The 14,138-nt window shown below is 41.7% G+C and overlaps 1 long non-coding RNA gene across 1 annotated transcript in view; it reads right to left on the bottom strand.

The window, feature by feature from the left end:
- LOC144825259 (uncharacterized) overlaps positions 1-14,138 on the bottom strand; it is a 298,854-nt gene that overhangs the window by 96,826 nt on the left and 187,890 nt on the right. The gene's annotated exons all lie outside the window — the stretch shown is intronic.

Raw genomic sequence — 14,138 nt, 5'->3', positions numbered from 1 at the left:
ATCGAAACCATGCGAGAAATGCAATGTAACTTTAATGGGAGCGCTGTGAGGAGCGCTACAAAGCGTGCTTTTAATCTTTCCTTTGATGCTCAGACCTGAAGCGGCTTGGTATGCTTTAATGTTTTCCTCCATTTATAAATCCACTGCACAATTCTTCTACGCTATGCAGGATCATCTTATTCAATGAGAGTAAACTTCCTATTCTCTTCGTAGCCACGTTTCCAGGAGAAATATCATTTGCACCTTACTTTAAAAAAGCTATTTGGTAAAAGGATTTGGAGGCCCTGAGGAGCAGGCAAAGTGATGACAGCTTTGGTTCTGCCTTGTCACCCACCCCTTGTCCTCCTCTGCTGCCTGCACTCTCAGCCGTTACATTTGTGCTTAAATGCGTTGCAGATTTGGCAGAAGGACACATTACTGCTGGGTGTTCCGGCATAAGAGGCACAGAGGAGAATGCGAACTGTGTAATCAATGTTGCCATTCCTAAAAAATGAATATCAATTTAAGCATATCCCTGGCGCCACAGAATAGTGAGAGGCTTTCCTGTATAAAACCAAGAAATGCCCGGAATGTAATCCGAATCACAATTTCAACCGGCTTCTCTATGTATCTGCAGCTGCACTCGTACATGAACAAGTTTGTTTGTGTTGTGAACTTCTCTTTGATGGCTCACGGAGTTAAGTGTATGCTTTTATCATCTGCACAGAGATATCGGTCACAACTTCCAGTTGAAATCCAGCCAGGCCAAATATGTCTTCCAGCCCTCCAATGTTAAATGGAACGACATGAAATTGTTGAACCCCTGCTAATTACAACCCTGTAGGACAGCAAAAGTACAGTACGAGCGTTATTTAATAGACACACATAAATGTCAACACATCCTCAGAACCTTAAATTCCAAAAGAAAGCCTAAAATCCAAGTTTAATTTTTACGAAATTGCAACATGCCGACCTCCAACTAGATGGATCACTTTGCAAAAGAAATAAGAATAATTTCCCAGATGCTATACATAGTTCTGTCTTGTCAGAAATGTGTGGAAAGGTACAGGAATGAAGAATGAGGAAATAGAAAGGGAGCAAATGGCACTCCACCTATGCCTTCTATCAGTTCACTCGCTTTTTGTAAACATGCCCTCATCTGAGCATTGATAGAGATTGTGCGTTATAATTTCTATCATGGCCATTGGGTGTAGCTAAAAGGCAACACAGCCACAAAAACTAACAACACTGATAATATGTAGAGCATGTATGAATCATCGCCAGGGCTTTAAGTGAGGTGAGCCTCGGACCCAGAAGCATTTAAACACTCCTGGAAGCGGGTCCCTTCCGGGCCCTATACTTAAATCCTCAACTTAAAAAAAAAACACACTTAAGTAATCCATGCCATTGATGCAGCCCCTGCATTTTTGCATTTAACATATAACCCTTGTAGAGTGCATACTGTGAACTGAGTCGTCTTAGGTGTCTGGGTGAGTTAAGGTGTGGATGGGTGCTCATGGCGGGCACAATTGAGAGCTAAGGAGCTGAAGCGAAAGACAGTGAAACTTTCTCAAAGTGCTTGTCGAAGTGCTATAAAGATGCTCAGACTGCTTGCTTATGCAGTCCTTAACCTCTCTGCAGAATGAATAGAGCGATGATCTCATATGTGCCAAATGAAAGTGTGTGTAAAAAGCATACACAGATGTTGAAATATTCACAGGTCCAAAGATGTGATCACGGATTAGAAAGAGCATAGGGCTCTAACAGGCTGGCAGACTGCAGAGGAAAGTGGTGTGAAGGGGAGAACATGAGAGAATGGGACACTCCGAATACCAGTTGCTTAATAGAGAGGCTTACTTTTCCATAGTGAAACATGTTCAGTTCTAACTTTTCTGAAGCAATTAATTGTTGTTACTCATATATCTGATACGGTTAACAAACATTGGCCAAGACAATAGGTCTGGCTTGTCATAGCGATATATTTGTTGTTTTATGATGTGCTTTAATGCCATAACTCTCAGAGGGGCACCCAAACAATGGGCAGATGGCACACTGTGTGAAGCACAATTAAATAACTAGACCACGTAACATGGAAAGGATTCTTAGGAATGTTTCTTTGGCCACGCCCTTGTAGAAGACCCTCTCCATCTTTTTTTATCTGCATTAAAACATGAATCGTGATACCACGTATGAGAGTTGATCAATTTCAGCACCATGAAGCACCAGGGATCTGATTGGAGCGATTCCAAAAATGTCCTCTGAATTCTACTTGCCAGGAAAGCTCGGAACACCGTAACTGTTGAGTCTCTTAGGCCCACTTCATTGTGGAATTCCCCTGCTCGGCCTAGTTGCAATTACATGCAAAACACAGTTAGCTAGTACAAACTTCTCCCACAGTTTGTCAGTGTACCACTTGTTTAGAAAATAATACATTACCCCAGGTTGCTTCATTTTATTAATTTTTGCAAAAATCTTATGAGCAAATATCGTTATATTCATTAACAAAGCCTAGTAATACCACTGTTGGGACACAACACAGCTTTAATTTATTTATTTACTTATTTATGTGTTTTTATGCCCACAATATAGAGGTGGAGCTTTAGAGCGCGTTTCCTACAGTCACAATCGTAATAAAGTGTCTTTGAAATAGATTGGCAGATACACCATGGTGTACTTGTAATACGCTTCATTGGGATATAGAGAACACATCTCACGGTGTCCAGTGTTATCATTATTGCTTCTACCTTGAGTCGAATGTCCACAGGCACAGGGAGAAGGCATGGTGGGGTCTAACAGGCTGTCTGGGAGTACAGGATCAGAGAGAGAGGATGGTGGGTTGCAACTACTCGATCAAACGCAGGGAAGGTTTAGGGAGGATCAAGCGGCTAAAAAGTCAGTCTGTAAGGGAAGCTCAGCAGTACAAAGAGGGCATGATGGAGTCTAACGGGCAGAGCCACAGTGGAATAGCTAGAAACTGGAGAGGGGAAGACAGACGTCCGTGGGTGGGGCTAGTTCCTTGCTCAATAAACAAGGGGAGTGGCTAGCAGCTGGAGAGGGGAGACAGAAGTTATGGGGTGGGGCTAGCTCCTTGCTCAATAAATAACCATAGGTGATTTGGAGCCTTGTCTTTAAGCAAACACTAGTCAGAAAGAGGTTGAAACGAAACAAACAGCCAGGCTGTCCCGCAGAGATGTCAAATTAATCCTCACACTTGATGTATGACTTAAGAGTAATGAAGGAATTATGTGTCCTCCAGGCAAAAACAACCTCTGATTGACTTGCCAGGGGACTCCGCTCAATGAAGATAACTCTGTAATCACGATGGTGTAGTGTTCCTCTTTAATAGAGTGATTCCCCTTAAAACAAAATGATTTTTTTTGCTTGTGCTGTATTATTATTAAGGCTCCCTGTTTTCCATTTTTACTCATTTTTACAGATTAAAATAGACAGAAAGCATTTATTTTCTTGTTTGTATTATTTTTACATGTGGCTAAAAACGGAAATTAGGTTGCTTTTGAGTAATTCGAAATACTGTCTGCCATGACTGCCAGTCTAATAGCTGTTTGGATTGATAGGTAAAGGGCCTAAAAAATGTATTTTTAGTAAAGAGGCTTTAACAGCAGTAGATATGCACATGGTTGATACTGAAATTTGCATATTTTCTTATAAGTGCATTGATTTATCTTCTGCAGGTGTTTACAGCATTGAAACCTAGTAGGAATTCAAGCATGAGTTCATATTTACCGGTTAAATAAATGTGAAAATATTCAAATTTCAACTTCATTTTTCCAAAAAACCCAAAATAAATACGAATAAATACAGATGAAATTAGCAAAAAATAAATATGGAAAAATACAGACGGAAAGGTCAAAAACATAAATACCATAAAACCAGGAGCCCTAAATATTATATTTTCTGTAGCCAGAACACAGTTATGAAACGTGAGAGAAGCTAAAGAGGGGAGGGAGAGAGCAGGGAGTAAATGCACTGACACAGGATGCTGAATCAAAAAATAAAAAAGCATCTACTCAAGTATTATATTGAAGGATGCAACTCATTCACTGTGAACGCTGTGCTCCTGGGTGGGACAAGCAGAATAGTAGAGAGGGAAGCCATTGAATCAGGAGCAGACAACTGAGGTAGACAAAAAAGCCAACCAATCATGAGCAAGGGAATGAGCCAAAGCTCACTTTAAGTATATACTATGTACTGCAAACAATAGTTCTTCCCGCAGACAACTAACGTTGTCTCTAGAAATGGACACTGAGATATGCATATTCTGCCGTGAAGCATCAACGAGTTCGGACTCATTTCTCTGGTGCTGTTCGTGTTAGTAATAGAGCAAATTTACACCCACAGATCATGCCTTTTCTTGCATAACTCGATATAGGTTATTGAGTGCAAATTGATGTATTTTTTCTGAAATCACAAATATACTGTAGCTTAACACCAATATGGTGTAAAATTACTTGTAAGCAGATCTGCTTCTATGGGGCGGCTGTTAGCATTCTGGGGTGGGTATACCTTAAACATTTAACACCCACACATTATGAAATTTTAGGTAACTACACACGTTTGCAAGGCACATTCCCATCTTGGCTACGGATTAAGGTCTACTCTTGTAGTAGGAAGAAGTAAACCTGCTTCCATTGTCAGCATAGGGAGGGTCACTCTCAAAATGTATGGCAGTGGCTTCTTCAATGAGAACACATCCTCCTATGGGGAAAAAAGAATCTTTTTAAAATGTATCTTGAGCTATAAGTACGCTTCTCGGGTGTAAATGTTAGTAACATGGAATTCTCAAAAGAAAATCTCAAGTACTCTGGGGAATCTGCAGCTGTCGCATATTTCTCAGGAGTAATTGTAGAATTATTTGTGAATTACTTGATAGCTGGAAATTCACTCCAAACATATGAGGAAACCTACACGAATAAAGGTTCTACTTGTTTCTGAATCGTGCTCTCTAGTATGACATAGTTAAACACATTTTACATGCTGTGTACTGCTGTACTCTTACAAATTGCACAGCTTAGTACTCATTATGGCTTAACTGTTGCTAAATACAATTATTACTCATGTAAGGCATTTTGGAAAAGTAGAACAATGAATATTTAGATTTCTATTCTATATTCGGCATGTTGCACACATAATTCTCCATGAAGCCTTAAAGCAAATGTACTTTTTGCTAACATGTAATTGAATCCCAGGTTTCTATTAGAAAGAGTGAGAGTGTAGTCCTAAATATCGGCATAAAGAAATATCGGCCTGCCGAAATGTCAAGGTCAAACATATTGTGAACCCTATATTTATAATTAAAAGTAGCTTAAAAATGTACCCACCTATATAAAACCCAACAGCCCAAACGATAAACATAATAATACATTAATAAATAATATTGTTTTAATTACTTAAAAACGTAAAAAATTATGAAAAATATATTTACATAAAAAAAATGTATGTTAAAACATGTCCCACCCATTCCCAAAGGGGCTTATTTATTAAAACCCTGCTTCTCTTTTGCACCACGTAAGGTGGTACATGTGTGATTCAGGGCTCTCATAAAGATTTATGGAGTCACGCAAAGCCAACCTGCATAGCTTTGAGTGGTCTCATAAATCACAAGTAAGGCAAAGCAGTGCAAATCGCTGCATTGCCTTATTCTGCACCTGGGAGGCGTTCTATGGGTGTTGCGTTGGGTTTTCCTATGCAACACCCATGGATTTTGATGCTACCCCAGATTTACAAAGTGATGTAAACCTGGGGAGGCACCAAATCCGTACTCCTCCAGAGGTAAGGCCTAACGAGGAGAAATATGTTTATTTCTCTTCGTTTTTTTTCTCTTTCCATGCGTGCTGCATTCTGCAGCTCAAGTAGAAAGAGGAAAATGCCTGGCAGGATTGTTTTTCTGCAAAAAAACGAGGCGAAATAAAGTTATTTCTCCTTGTTATGCCTCCCCAGGGGTAGCACATGATTGTGGTGCATTCCCAGATTTAGGCTATCTATAAACTGAGAATGTGTCAAAATCCATGGGCGTTGATTGGGAACACCCACCCCAATGCCTATGGCACACTTCCCTGACGCGGTGTGAGGCAACCCAGTGACTTGCGCTGCATTTCCATACACCACATCTATGAGGCCATGAAAAGCCATGCAGGGTAGTGTTGTGTAGCTTCCTAGATATGATTGAGAGGCCTGCGCCTCCGAAGCCTCAATAAAAGTGAAGCTACGACAGTGCAGGCCTCTTGTAAATGAGGCCCTTGGTGTCATGCCATCATTAGTAGCCTATGTTCACGCACCAAATCCTCTTTTAAACATAGGGCCTCATTTATGGCATTTTGGCATAGGGCAGCACAGCAAGATACCTTGCTGCGCTGCCCTCCGCCAAAGTGAAAGTGCAGGAATGCACCTTATTTAAGGTACATGAATTATTCCTGTCCTTTCCACCTGCGCTGGCTCCATTTTGGCAGCCTAGCACCAACATAGGCACTCATGCACCATGAGGTATAAGTGCTTCTGTTGCGGACAGGATTGTTTTTGTGCACCAATGGGCACCTTCCTGCATAAAAACAATCCTATGAGGCATTTTTCCCTTTCTATGTATGCCGACTATTCTTATTCCGTTTTCCCAAATCCTCCTCTGCATCCAATCTCCTCCGCGATCTCCACTGGCTCACCACTGATAAACGCATCAATTTGAAGTCACTTTGCCTTATACATAAAATCAATTCTTGCTCTGGATCTCGCTACCTGCAAGGTCTGATGGCGCCCTACCATCCTCCTCGCCCACTGCATTCGAGCAGCCATTCTCTTTTTACAGTTCCCAGAATCGAACGTCAGATGGGTGGCTGCTTCTTCTCTATGTTGTGACCTAAGGTCTGGAACAGTCTCCCTGAGCCCCATTGAGGTGTTGCTCCTCCTTAATTACCTTCCGTAAAGAGCTAAGTTTGTTCTAGTTCCTATTCTCCAGGCCCTTATCCTTTTAGTCTGTTACTGTCTACGCGCTGGGAAACCCTATTGGTCGCTGCACGCTCTACAAATCTTAATAATAATAATAGTAATAATAATATGTATGCTGCAGAATGCAGCGCACATTGAAAGAGAAAAAACGAGGAGAAATAAAGATATTTCTCTTTGTTACGCCTCACCTCAGGAGGCGTATGAATTTGGTGCTTTCCCAGATTTGCACCAATTGGAAAAACTGGGACAGCGTTAAATTCCTTGGGTGTTGCGTGGGAAAACCCACTGCAACACTCAAAGAAAGCCTCCTGGGCTCAGAGTAAGGTGATGTAGCGACTTGCACTTAGTCGCCTTACTCATAATTTAAGAGGCCACTCAAAACCATGCAGGATGACTTTGTGTGGCTTCAGAAATCTTCATGAGAGCCCTGTGTCATGCATGTATCACTTTACGGGGTGTAAAAAAAACCCAGGGCTCTTATAAATATTCCCCATAATCTGCTATGTATATGTAGCACTTGTGATAGTATTCGCTCCAGCTATTAACTTGCATAACTGTTTCAACTGATGGCTCACTTGAAAGCCCAGACGATTTGTGCTTCTATTCATCATGGTTTCTAAACTGGATCACATGAAAAGAAAGAGTTTTAACATTAATATAACTCTATCTTTATATAAGTTAAGGGAAAAATGTGCTTGTATTCTGTAAAGTGGTGGATTTATGAAGCAATGTTGTCACTGGAGGTGCAATCAGAATTGCTCATTTTCCTATTGAAGATATACGCAGCCAGTTTTATGTTGATTTGTAAAACTGTACGTTCATATTCTCTTCACCTCACAAAATATGCACAATGTATGACAATTCAGCTGTAGATATGATGGAATTAATTAATGAAAAGATGTTCAAAATATACAAAACTCTTAAAATTCAACATTTGAATACAAGATAATAAAAGCGTATTGATTTTCATGCCAACGAAAACATGGTTGTCTTCCAGGAATGGTTGAGTTTGTGAGGATACAAATCAACTCAATGCCATACAAACAAGCGCAGTCTCCCTCCTCGTTGATCAAATAAGCCTTGCCATACAGTTCAACATAGGCCATATATTCACAATTATCATCGCTCCTTTGGGCGCATCTGTTCAGGAGTTCAGAGTTTCACCTCTCAACTCGATGCATCAATAAAGTTCACATATGCCCCAAAGCATAGTTGGAAAATGTCTGCATACTCCTGCATGCTGAATTCGAGGTCAGACCATCCTGGATTCCCAATGAAATGAAAGCATAAAGTACTGTGTGGCACATTCTCAAAGATGTTCTCTGTCTACGGGCACATTTAATTCACTTTTGTTATGCTATTTTATGTTAGTGGCGTTTGTATAACTCATATGATACGAGTAATACCGCCTTTTAATGCAACAGGCTACAAAAAGGTACTTACCACACTTTTGCAAAGCTTCAATCCTATGCCAGAGTCTGCATCATCTGTCATGATGTTTTAGTATTTGTCGGTATCTAGGTTTGGTGGCAGTGCAGTATTCGCACAACTGTGGGTGATTTTGGTGTGTGGACGAAGAACTTTATAAGTTGCTTATTTTTATCACCAAAAAGCTGCTCAGAAATTAGAGGTAGTTTAAACATGGTGTATCTGGGTGTGTGGTTTGTTAAAGAAGTGTTGGGCGTTTATGATGTTCTGTTAAAAATGCTTTTAAAGTTAGAAACATGTGCCTGTGATTTTTCATCTTTTGTATTCTTGTTTTTGCCATGGTTCAGCTTCAGCAGTGACTAACGATATTGGAATGTTCACTTTAGGCACTGAATATGTGTCTTTGGTGCTACATATAATGCATCGTATAGTGTGTTTTTGTGTGAAATATCTTGGAGGAAAATGTTACTGGAAGCCCGGTGATGGCTAAAGTCAATGTTCCAATGGAACGGCAGACATCAGGTCTGACATAAAAAAATAACCATTTGCTGAACGTTAAATGTAGGACTGTGAGTTTGACTAAACTTTCTCTAGCATCTACTTGGACCTCCACTGAACCCATTGCTGTCCAACACAGACTTTTTATTAGAAGTCTTCTTAGCTGTCTTTGTGGTTTGGTGTGAAGTGGATCTCCACATGGGGCATTATATGTTCAGGGCTCACACACATGGTGAAAGTTCTACTATGATGAGCCAACACCAGGGTTTTTTTCCTATGTGGTGGCCCCCAACTTGAAAGCATGAGCTGCTGTGGGGCAAACGTTAAATTTGAAGGTAAAACATAAATCGGTCCTGTATCTGGTTGATGAAGTAAGTAGTCCATTTCATAATTGCTCTGCCATACATTACACTACATTAGATTACATGAATGGCACTTGGTTATTGTGTTAACATGGTACTTTTCACTATATTATTATATAACATGATGCAACATTATGAAAAATTTCCGTTAAATATAGTATAAGGGAAAGCCAATTTCCGACAACTTCGCTCCACGGTGAGCAGCTTCATCTGGGGTGCAGGTCGGCGCAGGGTGGCGCTGGATACACTGATGTGGGCGAGAGCTGGAGGGGGCCTTGCTACCCCAGATTTTGAACTGTACTATCTGGCCCCGCAATTTCAGTTTCTTACTCGGACGGTGGCGTTTTGGGGACCGGAGGGGGGGGCCTATGCCGGAGGTGCCGCAGCATGTCCTGTCATTCGTGATCCTGCAGCAGCGGCTGAGGACTGCTGAGTTATCGATGGTGGAGGGCACCCTGAGGCATTGTTGGAAACGGTTCCATAATAGAATTGGGGTGCAGTGTCCTTACGCGCCCTAGATACCGTTGGGAATGTGTACGGCGTTGCCACACGGTGGAGACTGGCCTGGCCTGGCGGAGTGGGAGGAGCTGGGCCTGCAGATGGTGGGCGACCTCTATGTGGACGGAGTACTGTTACCCTATAGTACGTTGCAGGAGACCTTTGGTCTTCCACGTGGCCACTTCCGGATGCACGCGCCATTGATTGCAGCCATACAGAAGCATTGGGGTGCAGACCTCTCGGAACCACCAACAAGCGGAGCATGCCAATATGTAGTGATGGCAGTGGGCACGTATAAGGCGGTTACCTGCTTATATCGACAAATGCTGGGGGAAGGGCTCAACCCGTTGCAAAAATTGCGGGAACAATGGGTGACGGACTTAAACAAAGCGATCCAGGATGCGGCCTGGTTACAGTTAATTAAAAGAGCATGGAAGGGTACCAGGAACGCTAAGTTCCAGCTAATCCAATTTTTCATATTACATAGGGCATACCTCACGCCAGCTAAAATGAATCAGTAGTTTCGGATCGATACTGCGATCTGCCCCCGGTGCCGGCTGCAGGGCGCGGACCTGAGCCACATGCCGTGGGACTGTCCTCAACTGGGAACATATTGGGAGGAGATAACCAAGTTGCTCTGTAGGGTAACTGAGCGACAGGTTGCTATGGATAAAGTTGCCTGCCTGTTGCACTGGTTCCCGCACACTAGAAAAAATTAAATAACTAGCAAGTTTATGGACCTGGGACTCATTCTGGCCAAGAGGGAAATTACATCACATTGGAAGGCAGCGGCTGATCCTAGCTATGTTAGATGGAAAGCAGCATTGCTTAAGTGGGCTGGCAGCGAGAGTTCTGTTCGATTGCAGCAGGCCCATAGATCCCATAGCGATAGGGCGCTAGAAGCGGCACGGGCGTGGGAGGCCTTAGTGATGGAGCTCTGGACGCTGGACGTGGATACTGGCTCGGACTCCAAAACGCCAACAGAGGGGGAGCAGTCACAGGTGGCTTCCTCTGGTATTGGGGAGTTTAGCGCGGAGGACGGTCCCCGACTTCCGGGTCGTTACGGTGGTTCTTAGTATTATGGATGAGAGGATCTGTATGCACACCACAAACTAGGGTAGTATCTCGATGACACTCATTATTTAGGTAACAGCGCCGGTTGCAGGGGTGGGGGGTTGGGAGTTGACAGATATTGAGGGTGGCCATGCATGGGGTACTAAATAATGACCTAGAACCCTGGGTTCCGATATGATATTCTGCTGATTGAGGGGGCTCGACATTACAGCGCCAGACCTGGAATGGGGTGCATGGGCCTTGTTGAATTGTTGAATTATTGTCAAATCTTCTCTTATTATGAAATGTCGGACTCTTTGCATTTATGATGGTCCCTCCTCATTTCATGTTTTGTTTGTATCTTGAAACAATTAAAAGATTTAAAAAATAAAATAAGGGAAAGCCAATTCATTAAGGTTCAAGTCAGTTCGTATAAGATTTCCATATTCTGTTGAAATGGACAGGTGTCTTGGTTCTAGATAAATGACAAGGGACAACTCCTGCATTAATGTTCAATATTAAAATGTTAAAATTGCAAGATTGTTACAGCTGATTATTTGTATCTCCTGAGGGTGTGGAGGGGTTGCTTATTATGATCATTAGATTGGTTGAAGGAATCTCAAAAAGAATAGGACCAATATGATCTACCAACGTACAATATTTTGGGAGGAGTTTTAATCAAATCACAGCCCATTATGGGACTAAAATTCTGGGATTTGAAATTAGGCAAATAAGCTGCAGGTTTGTGTTGCTATATGAAAGTAGTCGTAATGTAGCTAGTAGACATACTATGAATAAGTATAACAAAAACGGGGCATGTTTTTACTAATTGGGATATTGAGTGTTTGTTAGCGCATTTACTTGAGGAAAGGGCGGATAAGGAATATTGTCACCAAGGCTTTATGTGTAATGTCACTACAGAGAGTGGGCTGGGTTTGTGGATGTTAAAAAAGTAAAGGAATTTTCCCTAGACCCACAGGTCTGAACTGGGACAACCAAGGTAGTCATCATAAGGCTCACCCGTACCTTTGGCAACATTAACTGGGGAATCCCCTTGTGATGGTTAACCCTGTGTGAAAGCAATAAATAAATAAAATGTATGGTCCACTCCAACAGAGCATGATGATTGTTCAGCTTATGGTGTGGAGGGGTTTGATTAGATGTAGCCTTCTAGGAGCAAGAAATGCAGGCGTATGAGTGTTAGGTCAGGGCAACGCAGGAGGAGGAGAATGAAAGAGGAAGCACTCATGATGTCCTAGGATAATGCTTAGGGAAGTTGTGGTAGGAATGAGCAAATGGGTTAAGGGATAGTGAATATTGGAGTAACATGGGAAAACTGAGACAAATGAAAGAAGTACATACGAAGCAAGGGATTGGAGCTAGGCGGATGAGGTATTTAGGGGATGCGGTGAACAATGTGAGAAGGTTTTGTAAACAATATGCATGAGACCAGGAACAGCAAGCATAGAGGCACTAAGGGAGAACAAACCGTAAATACCCTCAAGGAGAAGGAGGTTAAGGCCTGGGGAAGAGAAAGCAGCGTAGAGAGGGAAAAGCAAAATACATTTGGAAACCCTTGTTGAGTAATGTGCAAAGATCAGGGGAATAAGGACGAGGATGAGATAAACTGAGGAATCCCTCACAGAGAACGTGGAGTAATCAGGGCTTTTACATGAGAGACCCAAAATCAAACCATCTGGGGCAGAAGTCCTGAACAAAGCATAGCAAGAGGAAGAAACATAGAGAACCCCTTCTGTTGGAGGGGCAAAGCCAAGGCATGATCAAACAGATATGGTACTGTGCAAGGGTCAGCAGGGGAGACATGTGATCTCACAAGTGGCTAAGTAGCAAGTTCGGGCAAAAGCTAAAGTTTAAAGCACACAAGAATGTTGTGCTAAAACAAATTATGAGTAGGAACCCAGCTTTCTTTAATGAAAAAGCCTCACTTGGAAAGGAGCCAGGCATTTCCTATGCAATAGAAGGCCTCTAAAAGGCATAATGTCTTGTAGCCAAAATGTAGAACTATCCAGTTTGTGTTTCTTGGAAATTCTACAACCTGCGTGTATTTTTATAGGTTCCCACAGAAAGAACTGTAGTTTGAACAAGCTTGATACCAGACTGTTTATTTGACAATGAACCCAAACGATCACTGTTTTTTCCCTGTACATTGTAGAACAGATTACATTTGATTACAATCATGAAATACTGGACCGAGAAGTTTTGGATTTTCAGTTGAAAAAGGCCAGATGTTTTTCTTTCTGTGCTATTTATTACTTGGTATTGACTGAAATGATGGTAATGTGCATTGTAGAAGATTGTGGCAAGTCCAGTACTGTTGAATGACATGATATGTTAATGTCCTTCATTCATATAGAATGTGGTCCAAGCCAACCAATGTCTATGAAATGTCTACAATAGTTTAAGAAAAATCTAAAGCACATCTATTTGAAAGAGGTGCAGTCCTGCATAATTTGCTCTATACACGCATTACCTTAAAGACTAGTAGTTTACAATAAGCCACTGTCTCCCTACCTACCACATATGCTACCCAATAAGAAGACTCAAAACCTCAAAACATTACTTTACTAAAGTGCTCCTAAAACATGGATCTTAGTACTATCAGAGAGACTGAACTGATCTCCTGTGACCATTTTTCTTCATAAAAAGTATCACCGAAACCTGATGATCTTATCAGCTCTCAATTAACTACACATACCACAAGGTGTCACAGTCATTTTCAATAAAATAATCAAAGGAATTATAATTCCTTTCTTATGTATGCCAAGCTAGCTGTAGGTTTATTTCTGTATGATTTAGTGATTATCTAAATGTGCGTAAATGTATGTGTGTCTGTGTGTGTGTGCATGAGTATTCACATGTACCCCATTCATCTGCTATCATATGACATGTTGTCGCTAAATTTTCCTTATGTAAAGCCTTTTCTTAATTTGTAACAGAATGAGTGCCAGTGTAACCAAAGCTCTTCACTGAAACCTACATCCAGTGCTTTTACCGTCCATCCATTATCAGACGGTCCCTGACACTTTATCTAACTCATGCAGGTTCCTGCTTTTTTCCTTTGCAACAGTTTTTCCGTCTTTCTCTTCATACGTATTTCCCCCTGTGTGTTTTTCCCTTTCTTGCTTGTGGTCAATGTCTGATGAGGGAAAATAAGAACAGGTCCCCAAAAAATTAGTGCTGATTGGCCCCACCAGCAACCACCACTCAAATTAAGCACTATGTAGTCCTAACATTAATTAATGAGCATTGTTAGAACTGGGGATCTCTAGTTGGCAGAGGTAGGTACCTTTTACCATAAAGGGACCCTTGCTTCTAGTCAGGGTAAGGGGGATACACCCTTTA

The sequence above is a fragment of the Lissotriton helveticus genome, chromosome 3_1, assembly GCF_964261635.1.
Source record: "Lissotriton helveticus chromosome 3_1, aLisHel1.1, whole genome shotgun sequence".
NCBI lineage: Eukaryota > Metazoa > Chordata > Amphibia > Caudata > Salamandridae > Lissotriton > Lissotriton helveticus.
Note: the sequence above shows the minus strand (reverse complement) of the source record. Positions and strands in the feature narration are given on the sequence as shown.